This window comes from Ovis aries, chromosome X, assembly GCF_016772045.2.
Source record: "Ovis aries strain OAR_USU_Benz2616 breed Rambouillet chromosome X, ARS-UI_Ramb_v3.0, whole genome shotgun sequence".
NCBI lineage: Eukaryota > Metazoa > Chordata > Mammalia > Artiodactyla > Bovidae > Ovis > Ovis aries.
This window is the reverse complement of record NC_056080.1, coordinates 123,380,072-123,398,662: the sequence shown is the minus strand read 5'-3', so window position 1 is coordinate 123,398,662 and position 18,591 is coordinate 123,380,072. Positions and strand designations below refer to the sequence as shown.

General features: G+C 39.2%; 1 pseudogene; it reads right to left on the bottom strand.

Annotated features, from left to right (window-relative positions):
* Positions 1–365: 365 nt before the first annotated feature.
* LOC132658858 (cAMP-regulated phosphoprotein 19-like) lies at positions 366–17,864 on the bottom strand (annotated as a pseudogene).
* Between the last annotated feature and the right edge of the window lie 727 nt (positions 17,865–18,591).

Below are 18,591 nucleotides of genomic sequence, written 5' to 3'. Positions count from 1 at the left end.
CAAAAAAGATCTTCACGACCCAGATAATCACCATGGTGTGATCACTCACCTAGAGCCACACATCCTGGAATGTGAAGTCAAGTGGGCCTTAGGAAGGATCACTATGAACAAAGCTAGTGCAGGTGATGAAATTCCAGTTGAGCTATTTCAAATCCTCAAAGATGATGCTGTGAAAGTGCTGCACTCAATATGCCAGCAAATTTGGAAAACTCAGTAGTGGCCACAGGACTGGAAAAGGTCAGTTTTCATTCCAATCCCAAAGAAAAGCAATGCTAAAGAATGCTCAAACTACTGCACAATTCCACTCATCTCACACGCTAGTAAAGTAATGCTCAAAATTCTCCAAGCCAGGCTTCAGCAATATGTGAACCGTGAAATTCCAGATGTTTAAGCTGGTTTTAGAAAAGGCAGAGGAACCAGAGATCAAATTGCCAACATCTGCTGGATCATTGAAAAAGCAAGCGAGTTTCAGAAAAACATCTATTTCTGCTTTATTGACTATGCCAAAGCCTTTGACTGTGTGGATCACAATAAACTGTGGACAATTCTGAAAGAGATGGGAATACCAGACCACCTGACCTGCCTCTTGACAAACCTGTATGCAGGACAGGAAGCAACAGTTAGAATCGGACATGGAACAACAGACTGGTTCCAAAAAGGAAAAGGAGTATGTCAAGGCTGTATATTGTCACCCTGCTTATTTAACTTATATGCAGAGTACATTATGAGAAATGTGGGGCTGGAGGAAACACAAGCTGGAATCAAGACTGCCAGGAGAAATATCAATAACCCCAGCTATGCAGATGATACCACCCTCATGGCAGAAAGAGAAGAAGAACCAAAGAGCCTCTTGACGAAAGTGAAAGAAGAGAGTGAAAAAGTTGGCTTAAAGCTCAACATTCAGAAAATGAAGATCATGGCATCTGGTCCCATCACTTCATGGGAAATAGATGGGGAAACATTGGGAACAGTGGCTGACTTTATTTTTCTGGGCTCCAAGATTGCTGCAGATGGTGATTGCAGCTATGAAATTAAAAGACGCTTACTCCTTGGATGGAAAGTTATGACCAGCATAGATAACCTATTAAAAAGCAGAGACATTACTTTGCCAACAAAGGTCTATCTAGTCAAGACTATGGTTATTCCAGTGGTCATGTATGGATGTGAGAGTTGGACTATAAAGAAAGCTGAGTGCTGAAGAATTGATGCTTTTGAACTGTGGTGTTGGAGAAGACTCTTGAGAGTCCCTTGGACTACAATGAGATCCAACCAGTCCATCCTAAAGGAGATCAGCCCTGGGTGTTCATTGGAAGGGCTGATGTTGAAGATCAAACTCCAATATGTTGGCCACCTGATGCCAAGAGCTGACTCATTTGAAAGACTCTGATGCTGGGAAAGATTGAGGGCAGGTGGAGAAGGAAATGACAGAGGATGAGATGGTTGGATGACATCACCGACTCGATGGACATGGGTTTGGGTAGACTCTGGGAGTTGGTGATGGATAGGGAGGCCTGGTATGCTGTGGTTCATGGGGTCACAAAGAGTCGGACATGATTGAGCAACTGAACTGAACTGAAAGAAAGCCAAAATATTAAAACTGTAAAACTTGCTTGTTGCTTGTTGGAACCAGCCCTACCTCAGGAGTTGGGTAATACATACAATTATTTTTATCTAGATTACTTTACATTTCTCTAACATATTCTTTTCATCAGTGCATTGTTAAACTTACCAGAAACTCTACACACATATTATATTATTCCCTTAAAAAGCAGCACAATTTACCCCTACCTGCAAAGCCATCACTCTCAAATGACTGAGTAAAAGGAAATAAAAAGTGGAGGAATAACATATTAAGGAGAAATAATGGGAATTAGAAGATTCATGCAGTTCAGCTCTTTTAAACAGCCAGCCAGCTTACTAGCAACAAGAGATGGTTTCCATTGAGGAAGGCCCTTTGGAATGGGAATGTGGTCACCAATGACCTCTGTCTTACCAAGGGCTGCAGTAGGAAGTTGCTGTTCTTCATTTTTGCTTTAGCCCTGTTGTAATTCCCAGAATAAGAATATTTTATTTCCTTTCCACAACTGTTTCCTTAAAAAAATTTGAACCTCCAGGCTTTTTCCCCAGATGAGGATACTTTGCTTTTAATTTTGCCTCTTCAGCTCTCCTTGGACTGGTCACTTTATCTTCCATTTCCTTTTGCTCCTCCATGGAGGTTGCCTCAGGGCCTTCTGCAGACATACTGCTTGCTACCCCTTACCCCACTTCTCTGGCTTTGCGATGCCCTGAGATTCTGATATTTTTGACCCAAATACCTTCCTTTGCTTGAACACATCATAAAATGATAGTCTTTTTAAAAAACTGAAGTATAGTTGATTTACAATGTTGTGTTAATTACTGCTGTACAACAAAGTGATTCAGTTATACATACATACATATATAATGCTTTTTAAAGAATATTTTAAAAAAAGAATGTATATGTTTTTTCAAGTTTCTTTACACAGGAGGGATAACATACTATTTTGCACACTTTTTTATGTTTTTTTTTTTATTTTTTGTAATTTTATTTTTTTTATTTTTTTAATTTAAATTATTATTTTTACTTTATTTTATTTTACAATACTGTATTGGTTTTGGCATACATTGACATGAATCTGCCACGGGTGTACATAAGCTCCCAAACATGAACCCCCCTCCCACCTCCCACCCCACATCATCACTCCGGATCATCCCTGTGTACCAGCCCCAAGCATCCTGCATCCTGCATCGAACATAGACTGGCGATTCGTTTCTTACATGATAGTATACATGTTTCAATGCCATTCTCCCAAATAATCCTCCCCTCTCCCTCTCCCTTAGAGTCCAAAAGTCCGTTCTACACATCTGTGTCTCTTTTGCTGTCTTGCATACAGGGTCATCATTAACCATCTTTCTAAATTCCATATCTATGTGTTAGTATACTGTATTGGTGTTTTTCTTTCTGGCTTACTTCACTCTGTATAATCAGCTCCAGTTTCATCCATCTCATTAGAACTGATTTAAATGTATTCTTTTTAATAGCTGAGTAATACTCCATTGTGTATATGTACCACAGCTTTCTTATCCATTCATCTGCTGATGGACATCTAGGTTGTTTCCATGTCCTGGATATTATAAACAGTGCTGCGATGAACATTGGGGTACATGTGTCTCTTTGAATTCTGGTTTCCTTGGAGTGTATGCCCAGCAGTGGGATTACTGGGTCATAAGGCAGTTCTATTTGCAATTTTTTTGCAATTTTTTAAGGAATCTCCACACTGTTCTCCATAGTGGCTGTACTAGTTTGCATTCCCACCAACAGTGTAAGAGGATTCCCTTTTCTCCACACCCCCTCCAGCATTTATTGCTTGCAGACTTTTGGATCACAGCCATTCTGACTGGTGTGAAGTGGTACCTCATTGTGGTCTTGATTTGCATTTCTCTAATAATGAGTGATGTTGAGCATCTTTTCATATTGCACACTTGTTTTTAACTTAACAATATATCCTGGAAATCACTCCATGTCAGTTCATAGAGTTTTTCTTTGTTCTTTTTTTGCATCTGCCTAGTGTCCCCCGTGTGATGTATCGTACTTTATTCAGGTAGTCTCCTGCATGAGCATTTAGTTTGTTTCCAGTATTTTGAAATTACACTGTAACAAATAACATTTGCATATATATTTTTATATTATTGTAGGTCTATTATCAGGGGTAAATTCCTAAGAATAGGGTTACTTTGTTAGATAAATGCATATGTCTTAATTTTGTTAAATATGAATAGTTCCAAATCTCCATCCAGAAGGATTGTACTACTTTGCATTCCCACGAATACTATATGAGAGTCACTGTGTCCTTATATCCTTGCTAATAGAATGTATTGGTATATTTTTTATTTTTACTATCAGATGGAAAGTTTAATCCATCTATACTTTTGTTTTGTTTACAAGAGACCTGCCAAAATAAAATAAAAATAAGTAGAAGAAGATACTAGGAAAATGCTAAGAAAATAAAGCACATGTATCAATATTAATATTATATAAAATAGAATTTAAGGTGAATAATTAATGGGACAAAGAGAAACATTATGGTAGTTTTATCCCCAATAAGATGAAATAGTCATGAACCTTTAGGCATCTAACAAGAGAGCTTTGAAATATATAAGCAAAATGTAATAGAAATATAAGGAAAAAGTTAAAAAATCACCATAATGATAGAAGACTTTAGCTTACTTCTCTTAATAGTCAAAAGATCAAGTAGACAAAAACAAGGAAGTATCTTAATTGGGGTTTACTGAGTGCTCGCTTCGGCAGCACATATACTTAATTGGGGTTACCTAGAAGGTAGACTTTGAAAAAAGGATTGGGTCTGGGTAGCGTATCCGGGAAGTGATCTCAAGAATCACTTCCCAAAGAAACAGACTACAACTGCTGTGGGCAACTTTGGTTCAATTCTTCCAGAAACTCTGAATAGCTGTACAGAACAGGCCTTGGAATTGTCCCATCACAGAACAGAGAAAATGGAGCATTTATTACTGACTTTTGTCCTCATTTGGTTGAGTGGTGTCCTTCATCCCTGGGATATTAATGCCCCATACTTTCAGTTTGCATCTGTAGAGTTTAGTAGCCTCCTATAGCCTCCAAGAAAGCCAGAGCAGAGAACTGCCATGATTTGTTCTTGGTTCAGGATATTAGCAATGATACACTGAACTCTTACCATGCTGAACTGAAATCAGATAGATCCAGGGATCTGGCATGGTGCATCTTAAGCATTTGCTATGGTAGAATTATTGAAGATTTGAATGATATGAGTAATTTCCTATGGTGTGTTACGGGTTCACTGTTGGTAAGGTAGAATGAAGCTGTATCTGATGAACCTTGTATGTGTGCATGCTAAGTTACTTCAGTCATGTCCAACTCTTTGTGACCTTATAGACTGTAGCCCTCCAGGATTCTCTGCCCATAGGATTCTCCAGGGAAGAATACTGGAGTGGGATGCTATGCCCTCTTCCAGGGGATCTCCTGAACCCAGGGATTGAACTCATGTTTCTTGTGGCTACTGCATTGCAAGCAGATTCTTTATTTCTGAGCCATAAGGGAAGTCCAAATCTTGTATATCAGACTTAAAAAGTAAACTTTATCACTTTATAATGGGACATCATTTCATGCTTTAAGCTGTGTTTTCCATATATAAATCTTATAGAGGATGGTTTGCAGAAAAGCAAGGATGAAGGCAGACTGACCAGTCTATTGCAATGTCTCAGAAGACTGAGGTGAATAGGATTTGATCTAGGACAATGAGAATGGAGTAAAGAAGAAAGATTTCTGAAACAATTTGGAGCTTAAAAAAGAAGAGTTGGGAAGAAGAGTTGGGAGAATAGGTGGTGAAGGTAATGAGTTAAACTTGGAAAACATTGAGTTTGTCTTTGCAGCATCTTAATGAGGTACATACAAGAAATATAACGATGTGACAGATAAGAAAATTGGTCCCTGTATGAAGTTGTGACATGCCCCAAATTACAGAGCTATTTAGTTTCAGGCTGAGGACCAGAACCTGGGTTTCCTAACATATTTCTAGTCTTGTGTTCTCTTATTCTAGCAGTATGCCAAAACAAACAATTGACACAGGTTATGAATGGTACTAACTGCTCTTTCATCTACCTGTAAAGAACGTTTTACTCTTTGCAACACATGACTGTATGATCAAAAACCATTTAAAAAAAAGCTGAATGTAAAAAAGCTTATATCTTACAGTCTAAAAATCAAAAAAGGTGCTGAAATTTCTCGTAAAAATGAATATTCTAAAGCAATGTTGAAATGGAGACTATTCATTGGGACTGTAATACAACAAAACCATTTTAACAAATCAGAATGTATATACATCTGAGTAGCCTAGGAGAAAAATAACATTTATTCCATGGACACCACTAACCTTTTAGTCCTTTTCAAAATCGCTTCTAAGCCAGTTTATGAGTCATATAAGGAAAATGAAAAAGGAAATTTATAGTCATATCTCATATACAACTGATGGGAAATTTTTAATCAGTATGCAGCTAGTACTTGTGGTTATAAAAGCTACAGATATGGGAACCAATTCAATGAAAAGATTAAAGTGCACAATTAATTCTGAGTGAATTAGCAAATACCTAGTCTGGGTCAATGATAAATTGTGTTACAAGAAGTTGGCACAGAACCTAGCTGAGTAATGTGCTTAAATAAAGTTTCATGGTATGATGGCAGATGGAAAGGGCAACTGAGCCATACAAAACCCTTGCAGGCTGACCTTGTGAGATGAAAAATCCTGAAAGTAACCCTTAAAGCAAGTAGGCTAGGTTTGCTGAATTTTCACAGATACCATCACACCAGAGATCAAAATGAATGGGGTGTTGTACTTAATCAGCATAGACTGTGATCTTAATGTCCTCACTGTGATGCCTTTTGCCTTACCAACAATAGTGGGCAAAACATTTTTTGAGATATAAAGGCGCTGCTACACTGGATCTCTCTTGGACACAATGAAAATGAGTTGGGATTAGATAGAGGTGATGGCTGCACAACACTGTGAATGTACTAAATATTATTGAATTGTACAGTTTATTGTTTTTTAATTTTGGCTGTGCTGGGTCTTTGTTGATGCACAGGCTTTTCTCTAGTTTTGATGAGTGGGGGCTACGCTCTAGTTGTGGTGCATGGGCTTCTCACTGCAGTGGCTTCTCTTGTTGTGAAGCACGGGCTCTATGGTGTGCGGGCTTCAGTAGTTGTGGCTCATGGACTCTAGAGCACAGGCTCAGTAGTTGTGGCACAGGCCTAGTTGCTCCGTGGCATGTGGGATCTTCCTGGATCAGGAATTGAACTCATGTCTTCTGTGTTGGCAGGCAGATTCTTTACCACTGAGCCACCAAGGGAGCATGAGTTGTTCACTTCAAAATAGGTCATCTTATGCAAATTTTTCCCAAAATTTAAAAATAAATTACCACTTCATGAACACTTGCTTCTGGTACTTTGCTTGGCCTTATATACAGCATCTTGCTCTCCCAACAAGCTTCTGAGATAAACATTATTATCTCCAGTTTTGGGATGAGGATTCTGAGGTTCAGTTCTGAGGTTCAGTGTTTTGGCTAAGGGAGTTTAATAGAAGAGTTGGGGTTCAAACTAAGCCTATCTGATTCTAAGATTTGAACTCTCAGGTTTGAATATTTAGAGAAGTCCATAAAGGGGGTGGTCAGTCATGTTATATGTAAATCTTGGAAATAATTTGACTAAATATGAAAAGAGGAATATGCCTGTCAAAACTTCATTCTTTCTTCACCTACAAAATAGTACAATCCTGTTGAAGGGAGATTTAGAAGTATCAAACAAAGTTAAGACATTTGCATTTGTCTTTTAACAAAGTAATCCTCTTGGCTGGCAAAGAAAATGCACAGCCTAAAAGTAGAGAATTATGTTTTTATTTGGTAGACTTACTGAGGACTTAAGCCTGGGATAAGCCTCTGAGGGACTGTTTCAAAGAGGTAAGAGAGGAGCCAGTACATATAGGAGTTTTTGCTGGGGGAAAACAAAAACAAACAAACATACAACAAAAAATAACATGTAGTTGAACATAAAAAGATTACTGTTAATCACAGAAACAGACATCTCAGTTAATGATTGTAGTGCTTTTCTATGTATCAGTTCAGTTCAGTCGTTCTGTTGTGTCTGACTCTTTGTGACCCAATGGATTGCAGCATACCAGGCTTCCCTGTCCATCACCAACTCCCAGAGCTTGCTCAAACTCATGTCCATCAAGTTGGTGATGCCATCAAACCATCTCATCCTCTGTTGTCCCCTTCTCCTCCTGCCTTCAATCTCTCCCAGCATCAGGGTCTTTTCAAATGAGTCAATTCTTCACATCAGGTGGCCAAAATATTGGAGTTTCAGCTTCAGCATCAATCCTTCCAATGAATATTCAGGACTGATTTCCTTTAGGATTGACTGGTTTGATCTCCTTGCTGTTCAAGGGACTCTCAAGAGTCTTCTCCAACACCACACTTCAAAAGCATCAATTCTTCAGCACTCAGCTTTCTTTATAGTACAACTCTCACATCCATACATGACTACTGCAAAAAACCATAGCTTTGACTAGACGGACCTTTGTCAGTAAAGTAACGTCTCTGCTTTTTAATATGCTGTCTAGGTTGGTCATAGCTTTACTTCCAAGGAGCAAGAATCTTTTAATTTCATGGCTTCAGTCACCATCTGCAGTGATTTTGGAGCCCAGGAAAATAAAGTCTGTCACTGTTTCCATTGTTTCCCCATCTATTTGCCATGAAGGAATAGGACCAGATGCCATGACCTTAGCTTTCTGAATGTTCAGTTTTAAGTCAGTTTTTTCACTCTCCTCTTTCACCCCCATCAAGAAGCCCCTTAGTTCCTCTTTGCTTTCTGCCATAAGGGTGGTGTCATCTGTATATCTGAAGTTATTGATATTTCTCCCTGCAATCTTGATTCCAGCTTGTGCTTCATGCAGCCTGGCATTTCACATGATGTACTCTGCATACAAGTTAAATAATCAGAGTGACAATATACAGCCTTGACAATATCCCTCCTCCAGGGGATCTTCCCAACACAGGGATCAAACCTGGGTCTCCTGTGTTGCAGGTGGATTCTTTACCATCTGAGCTACCAGAAAAGCCCAGGAATACTGGAGTGGGTATCCTGTCCCTTCTCCAGGGGATTTTCCTGACCCAGGAATTGAACCAGGGTCTCCTGCATTGCAAGCAGATTCTTTACCAGCTGGGCTACCAGGAAAGCCCTTTCTATGTATGTGAAGATGCAAGAGTCTGGGCTCACTGAAATTATTCCTTCGATATTCACCTTCACTATCTAGGGCCAGTATCCTGTCTTTCTTCATCCTGAAATCCCCTCAGGGTGCACTGGCTGGGGGCTCTAGTAGCTGATGGCTGTATAGCTGCAACATCCTTGGCTTACTGAAATGGCAGGAGACATTCTTTGTTCACAATCCAGTGTTGCAGAAAAGAGAACTAATGTAAGGACTTCTCATGAGGAGGATTTAGTTACTGGAACTGGATTATAAAGTAGAAATGTATTCCTAAGAAACTAGGTAACGGCTCATTTATTAGATCAGAATATTAGGTCAGGAAGGGACTGGTAGGAAAGCTGACTTGCTGAGTGACTAAGCGGTGAGTCCAGGTTTCTTAATGTTTTCCCCTGTCTGATAGTCAGATGGCTCCTAAAGATGAGCAAGGCTGAGCCTGCATGTCTTCACCAAGTGGCAGAAGCTGTAGGAACTAAAATGGAACTGACCTTTATTCCTAGATGCTCACTTCAAGGAAATACTTTCTATAAATGGCCAGTTCCTAAATTTCTCCTAGGGAAGAGAATCCATAAGATGGCCTCAAATACTTCAGCTTTTTTCCTGCTGTATTCCCTCTGGGTATTTGCAGTGACTTGTGGAACAGAACTATAATATCATGTGCTTCCTATATAGGTTCTGCCATCTAACATATATAATCTAACTTAAAAATAGTCAATAAAACTGTGAATTCAGGGAATTATTACTTCTCCAAGTTTCAATTCTGAATATAATATTTTCCTAAATAAATAGTACAGACATAAAGAATAGGCAGAAAGTACACAAGGTTTTGGAGACAGATTTGGATTCAAAATCAGTCTCTATTTACCAGCTTGAACAAGTTATATATTCTCTTTGAGCCCTAGTTTCTTTCTTTGTAAAATGTAGATTCTGTCTGCCTCAGGGTTATAAGTTATTTTTAAATGATATTTTATACCACTATACAACAGTACCTAAGATATGTGCTCAATAAATGATAGTTTCTCTTCCACTCCCTCTCATAAAAATAATGTTAGAAGCTGTCTGATTGTAGTGGAAGATCTCAACAAGAAAACAGAGAAAGTAGGGTGGGAGTAGATAAAATTTCTGAGAAAGAGAAAATCAGGCTCTGACATTCAGGAGCTGGCCTGACTTTCAGAACTAGATCTTGCTTTCTCCTATTGAATGTAAACACTCTTATAGATCATGAACATCAAATAAGGCCATTCGGTAAATACAATGTATCAATATCAAAAAGAAAAAGACCACTATGTAACCATGTTTGAATATACACTAAATGTAAACTTGGTCTCAGCCAGGAAAATAACTATTTCCCACTTTGAGCTAATATTAGTGACTGCTGCTTCTCTACCATTTATAGCTTTACCCTCAGGCTAGTCTTCCCTTCTTCTATGTAAGATTTATTGAGATATCCAATCATGAAATAACCTCTGCTTCCTGACAGCATCAATATGCAATGGAAGGACCTCTTTCTTGAATCCTTCTCCAAATCACCTAAAATGTTAGTCGCTCAGTCATGTCTGACTCTTTGAGACGCTATGGACTGTCAGGCTCCTCTGTCCATGGGATTCTCCAGGCCAGGATACTGGAGTGGGTTTAACATTTCCTTCTCCAGGGGATCTTCCCAACCCAGGGATCGAATCCAGGTCTCCTGCATTGCAGGCAGATTCTTTACTCTCCGAGCCACCAGGGAAACCCAAATCACCTAACATGAACCCATTGCCTATATGCTGAGTCCTTTCTAGACTCTTTTAATGACGTGCCCCATGGGTCCCCCATGACATTCATTCTCTCTCCCCGCAAGAAGCAATAAAACCAATTTCAAGTATGTTCCCAGTGACCTTTGGGTGGAGGGCATTGTTAGAACTGATTACGCAGTATCAACTCCAAGGTCTGAATAAATGAAAAAACACCTCCATTTTGGTCTTTCAATATAAGTTCCTTTCCCTTCTTCCCTCAGCCCACACTTTTAAAATTTACTTATTGCATTTAATCTAAATATTATTAAGCTATATCAGGCTATTTAATCTGTACAGAAGATATTCAAAAGCTTCCTTGAGCTTGGCTGTAGCTTCCTGATTCTTTGCTTATATAATGGATGTTTGGGTTAGTGATTAAGAATGAGGGCACAAGATGAGTAAGTAACTCTGTATCTTAACAATTAAGTTTAAAGCTGTAACTATTGTTTTCACATTTTCAGCAGTAGCTTCTGATTAATAATCATAAAATCAAATCAGTATGTCACAATCAACATGTCTTTTATTGTGGTAAAAAATACACAACTTAGTTATAGCTATACCAATCACCAATTTCCATCCCCACCAACAGTGTATGATGTGAAGTGAAGTGAAGTGAAGTTGCTCAGTCGTGTCCAACTCTTTGCGATCCCGTGGACTGTAGCCCACCAAGCTCCTCTGTCCATGGGATTCTCCAGGCAAGAATACTGGAGTGGGTTGCCATTTCCTTCTCCAGGGGATCTTCCCAACCCAGGGATAGAACCCAGGTCTCCAGCATTGTGGGCAGACGCTTTAACCTCTGAGCTACCAGGGAAGCCCCAACAGTGTATAAGGGTTCCTTTTTCTTGGCATTTGTTATTTGGTTCTTTGCTGATAGCCTTTCTGACAGGTGTGAGGAGATAGCTCATTTTGGTTTTGATTTGCATTTTCCTGATGATTAGAGATGGTGAGCATTTCCCAATTCATCCCACCTCATTTTCCCCATGCTATCCATAAGTTTGTCTTCTACATCTGTGTCTCTATTTCTGCTTTGCAAATAAGCTCGTGTGTACCATTTTTCTAAAATCCACATATATGCATTAACGAAGTGCCAATAAGTAAACTATAGCTGTAGAGCATTTAGACAGTTATAGATCAATAGAACAGACACAAAGTTCAGTCTTGTTCACTTTAAGGGACAATGCATACTGAGTTCCTTCAGTTAGTGCACTGATCCTGGTCTGCTCTTTGTCTAGGCTTTCTTTTTTCCTCCAAAGAATCTGTAATCTTGCTCTCCCTCTTTTGCCAAATTTCATCTGAACTCTATTTTAATGCAGTCTGAATCTATTTCAGACTTAAGACCATTATTTTATAAAATTTTTGTTTTGCTTTTCTTCATCATGTATTTCTTCTGACTGAATTTCCTCTTAGAAGTGTGGTTAAGAACATATACATTGGAACTTGTCTGTTTGCCTGAGTTCATAATCCCAGCTCTACCAGTTATTAGCCATATGACTCTGGTTAAGAGTCCTAACCTCTCTGTCACTCAGTTTCTTCATCTGTAAAATAGAGATATTAATAGTTTTGAGGATTAAGCACAATGGTGTTTGCTGTGTATAATTATTTGTTGCTATTATTTTTAGTATTATTATTAACATGAGCCAATTCTCTATTAAGAGAGAGACAAAGGTATCTAGGTAAAAGAATTTGTATTAGAGGTTGACAGGTTATAGCTTTAAGGGTATCCAGTAAGGCAGAAAATAGGAGTCTTTCTAATTATATTTTGTTTCCCGTCTTGCTCCCAACTATAGCTAGCCAAGTGGCATGTGGCTGAAGTGCAAGTATTCACTACTACCTTCTTTGTACGCTACCTTAAACTATAATTGAAATTACCTTATTTTTCATTTTGAAAGACTTCCTACAAATGGAATTGTCTATGGAATAGCCACTATTACTTGGTGTTGCAATAGCTATTTTAACATTTTTAAATCTTGTGTGTTAGTTGCTCAGTTGTGTCCAACTCATTGCAACCCTATGGACTGTAGCTAGCCAGGCTCCTTTGTCCATGGGATTCTCCAGGCAAGACTACTCGAGTGGGTTGCCATTTCCTTCTCCAGGGGATCTTGACAATTCAGGAATCAAACTCGGGTCTCCTGCATTGCAGGCAGATTCTTTACCATCTGAGTCACCAGGGAAGAGAGAAGCTTACAGAACATAGAAATGAAAGCCACTTGAATTTTGTGAGGGGTAGTTCAAAGCTTCTTCAGAGCTTCCCAGAGCATCTTGCATCAGAACATGAACTGTGCAGAGAATTTCAAGTGCTGATCTACCATAACCTAACCCTAGCTCTAACTCTATAAGGTCATGGTTAAAAACAAAGTATAGGCAATGCATTCTGCCATGATACTCGTTTTCAATAAAATACTACTGTATTTGGGTATAGTCTGTTTCTTTAAGACTCACCCCTGTTGGCGGGAGAAGCAAAACATTCATAAAAGGGGCTTGAATCTACATTCTTATTTCTTCAAGTTGTGTTCCTGAACCACCCTATTAACCACACACCAAACTCCACTCCAGCTAGTTATGTTGTCTGATGCTCACCTTGATATCTGTAGCCTCTTACTAACTCTAGTTCCTATAATTTCTTAGGTACCTTGGTGTTACTGTTCCTTCAGCAACTGCCCACTTTGTCTCCTGGATCCCTGCTTTCCTCCTCTCTCCTGTCTCACGTTGCTCAGAATAATTACCCAGGATCTAACCTTCTTATATAGACCTCAGGATACATTCTCATTAACTGACTGCCACAGTCACTCCTGGTTAAGTACAGCCAAGCACTCTTGGGAACTGCCCTTTTGTATGGCTCTGGTCTCAGAGGAGTCAATACCAGATAATTATCATTTCGGGGGAGATATAATATCACCCAGCTTCCCAGGTGGCTCAGTGGTAAAGAATCCACCAATCAATGCAGGAGACACAGATTCATTCAATCCCTAGGTCAGGAAAATCCCCTGGAGAAGGAAATGGACCCACCCCAGTATTCTTGCCTGGTCATCCCATGAGGTCACAAAAGAGTTGGACAGAATTTAGTGACTAAAAAACAACAAGAACCTTTTATTTGAATAAAGAGAGAAATCATTTCACAGACATTCACTCAAACACAATGGAAAACATAAAAGTGTATGCATATGTGGGAATTTGTGTATGTATATGTTAGCTGCATGGAAGTGGGGCAGCAAAAATTACTCTCAATGAACATTAGTACCAAGCATACATTAGGCATTCAATGAAAATCTTATTGAATTGATGCAAACAATACAATTTTCAACACACAGACTTGGATTTCTATTTCGTTAAGTAATTAGTGAACACAGATCATTCAGTTCAGTTCAGTTCAGTCGCTCAGTTGTGTCCGACTCTTTGCAACACCATGGACTGCAGCACACCAGGCGTCTCTGGCCATCACCAGCTCCCAGAGTTTACCCAAACTCATGTCTATCGAGTTGGTGATGCCATCCAATCACCTCACCCTCTGTTGTCCCTTTCTCCCCTGCCTTCAATCTTTCCCAGCATCAGGGTCTTTTTCAGTAAGTCAGTTCTTCACATCAGGTGGCCAAAGTATTGGAGTTTCAGCTTCAGCATCAGTCCTTCCAATGAATATTCATGACTGATTTCCTTTAGGATTGACTGGTTTGATCTCCTTGCTGTCCGGGGGACCCTCAAAAGTCTTCTCCAACACTATAGCCAAAAGCATCAATTCTTCAATGCTCAGCTTTCTTTATGGTCCAACTCTCACATCCATACATGACTACTGGAAAAACCATAGTTTTGACTATGGGCATTTGTTAGTAAAGTAATGTCTCTGCTTTTTAATATGTTGTCTAGGTTTGTCATAGCTTCTCTTCCAAGGACCGAGCATCTTTTAATTTCATGGCTGCACTCATCACCTGCAGTGATTTTGGAGCCCAATAAAATATAGTCCGTTACTGTTTTCATTGTTTCCCCATCTATTTGCCATGAAGTGATGGGACTGGATGCCATGGTCTTTGTTTTTGAATGCTGAGTTTTAATCCAGCTTTTTCACTCTCCTCTTTCACTTTCATCAGGAGGCTGTTTAGTTTTTCTTTGCTTTCTGCCAAAAGGTGGTGTCATCTGCATATCTGAGGTTATTGATATTTCTCCTGGCAATCTTGATTCCAGCTTGTGCTTCATGCAGCCTGGCATTTCTCATGATGTACTCTGCATATAAGTTAAATAACCACGGTGACAATATACAGCCTTGACGTACTCCTTTCCCAAGTTGGAACCAGTCTGTTGCCCCATGTCTGTTTCTAACTGCTGCTTCTTGACCTGCATACAGACATCTCAGGAGGCAGGTAAGGTGGTCTGGTATTCCCATCTCTTTAAGAATTTTCCACAGCTTGTTGTGATCCACAGTCAAAGGCTTTAGCATAGTTAATGATGTAGAAGCAGATGTTTTTCTGGAATTCTCTTGCTTTTTCTATAATCCAATGGATGTTCAGCAATTTGATCTCTGGTTCCTCTGCTTTTTCTACATCCAGCTTGGACATTTGGAAGTTCTTGGTTCACGTACTGTTGGAGCCTTACTTGGAGAATTTTGAGCATTACTTTGCTAACATGTGAGATGGGTACAATTGTGCAGTAATTTGAACATTCTATGGCATTGTCTTTCTTTGGGATTGGAATGAAAACTGACCTTTTCCAGTCTTATGGTCACTTCTGAGTTTTTCAAATTTGCTGGCATATTGAGTGCAACACTTTTGCAGCATCATCTTTTATTTTTTATTTTTTTAATTTTTATTTTTACTTTATTTTGCTTTACAATACTGTATTGGTTTTGGCATACATTGACATGAACCAGCCACGGGTGTACATGAGTTTCCAATCCTGACCCCCGTCCCACCTCCCACACCATATCATCTCTCTGGATCATCCCCGTGCACCAGCCCCAAGCATCCTGCATCCTGCATTGAACATAGACTGGCGATTTGTTTCTTACCTGATAGTATACATGTTTCAATGCCATTCTCCCAAATCATCCCACCCTCTCCCTCTCCCACAGAGTCTAAAAGTCCATTCTATACATCTGTGTCTCTTTTGCTGTCTCACATACAGGGTTATCATTACCATCTTTCTAACTCCCATATATATGTGTTAGTATACTGTATTGGTGTTTTTCTTTCTGGCTTACTTCACTCTGTATAATAGGCTCCAGTTTCATCCACCTCATTAGAACTGATTCAAATGTATTCTTTTTAATGGCTGAGTAATACTCCATTGTGTATATGTACCATAGCTTTCTTATCCATTCATCTGCTGATGGTCATCTAGGTTGTTTCCATGTCCTGGCTATTATAAATAGGGCATCATCTTTTATGATTTGAAATAGCTCAGCTGGAATTCCATCACCTCCACTAGCTTTGTTCCTAAGGCCCACTTGACTTCACACTCCAAGATACCTGGCTCTAGGTGAGAGATTACACCATCATAGTTATCTGGGTCATGAAGAACTTTTTTGTATAGTTCTGTGTATTCTTGCCACCTCTTTTTAATCCCTCTACTTCTGTTAGGTCCATACCACTTCTGTCCTGTATTGAGCCCATCTTTGCATGAAATATTCCCTTGGTATCTCTAACTTTCTTGAAGAGATATCTAGTCTTTCCCATTCTATTGTTTTCCTCTACATAAAGTGGAAAATAGTGACTCAAACAAATTGGAGGTTTATTATTTTTTTCTCATGGAAAAGTCCAGAAGTGGGCAGTCCAGGACTGGCATGACTCACCACCATCCTTAGGGTATGGCTGTAATGTCAGCTCACCCACCACTTTAAGAAACATCCTCAGAAGTTGTAATGAACAGTTTCTCCTTATACCTTTGACCAAAAGTGTGAAATATATGCCAGGGAGGTTGGGAAATACTGCTCAAAAGTTGGGGCTCTGCTAGTTTAAAAAAATGGATATTGGGTAAAGAATTTATATTTTGTTCTCTAGTTCACTCTAACTTCCAAACTTCTGTGCACATCCTTCTTCCCATTATGCAACACACTCATCCACCTCCCAAGAGAGGCAGTATCTCATCTAACTGGGTTATGTGAAGTCCTCTCCATCATGTTTGCATATGGCAGAGGATATCAAAGCAAAAATTCCAATCAGAAAAAGAAGTGCAAAACTCTAAATCCTAACAAATATTGTCGTTCTGAACAGGAACAGAGAAGTAGAATAAATTCAGCAGTGGAATAAATTTTTTGGTTAGTTACCTGCCAGCCCTTGAAATCTTTGAAATTGTCCTGGAGGAGTTCTCTTGTCCATTGCCCTCCATTTGCCTTGACCCTGCTTCTCATAGTTCTTCCTTGGCCATTCTGGTTACATCTGGTTACATCTGAGCTGGGCTTTGTCAAGGGTGTCCTTTCTGGAAGCCACATGGCTTTGGGCACCTTGTTTATTATTGGTGCAGGTTCAAGACCCTGGGGATTGTTGTGGGGTTTAACAACCACAGACTATTCCAGTCAGGTTTGGGATTTGGGGGGGCAATATATTCCTCAAAACTTAGTAGATTTCTACCATATTTATTTCTAACCAATTTATATGTGAATCACCTCAGCCAAAGATCTTTCCTAGACTAGTTATACTCAAAGTTCCAGACTGTGACAAGGTAAGATGTTTATACCAGAATGTAAATTAACACACTGCCCCATTTACTGAGGAAATCTTGTCATTAAAAAGTCAGCTGAGCCTATTATACAGAATGAAGCAAGTCAGAAAGAGAAAAACAAATACCATATATTAATGCATATATATAGAATCCATAAAGATGATACTGATGAACCTATTTTCAGAGCAGCAATAGAGACACAGACATAGAGAACAAACTTGTGGACACAGCAGGGGCAGGAGGGGGTGGGACGAATGCAGATAGTAGCATTGAAACATATACATTACTCTATATAAAATAGATAGCTGCTGGGAATTTGCTGCTTGACACACAGAGCTCAAACCTGGTGCTCTGTGATAACCTAGAGGGGTGGAAGGTGGGAGGGAGGTTCAAGAGCGAGAGGACATGTGTATACTTATAGCTGATTCATGTTGATATATGACAGAAATCAATACAATATTGTATCTTCCAATTAAAAAATATTTTTTAAAAGCTGATCTTAGTGTCAAAGCTGATTTACATTCTGTTCAAGGTTCTTATTTCCTCTCAGACCAGTGCCAAAAATTCATTAACCGACAGCCAGTCAGTGGGCCACACTTGGGAGGAGAGCACTGGTCTAGACAAACTTTTTAAACCTGAGAATCTGGGGCTTTTAGCTGCTTATCTTTGCACTCTATCCATTTTCCTCTTCTCCTTTAATTTAACAGCCTCTACCTTCAGGACATATGAAACAATAAGTTTTGCTGAGAATAAAACCCTATTAATTTGATCAGAGAATTTGTCCAGCAGAGCATCAACCTTATTTATCCCTAATGCTGCAGCTTTGTGCTCACCACTGTCGATGGCTTCCTTTGGCATACAGAAGCCTTCAGTTTTTTCAACCTTGCAGGGCTCCAAATTACAGGAAGCTCAGTAAACTTCAATTGCAGGCCAGAGACTAAAAGCACCTCTCCTAGTACATTTACTTTTCTTTCCATTTTTGCAGCTTGAATTCATCACTTTTTTATGGGGAAAACATAAGAAAGTGGTTTAAAACCACAAGGAGCCAGTACATGGCAACTTCCAAGACTTCCTACCATTTTTCTTAATCCTACAGCCTTGGTTGATATTTGGTTTATACTGAAAGGTAGAGCAGGCAGAAGCTTGACTACAGCCACAAGCTTTCCATATTGAAATGAGTGCATTTATTTTCCCACTGACTCAATTCAGCCAATAACACATTTTAGATACTGCAGCACCATTCTGATACCAATTACTGTATAGGTAAGGATTCTTATAAATAGATAAATGATTTCACTCTAGTTAATTTAATAACTAAACTCAGCTGAGTTTATTAAGGGCTA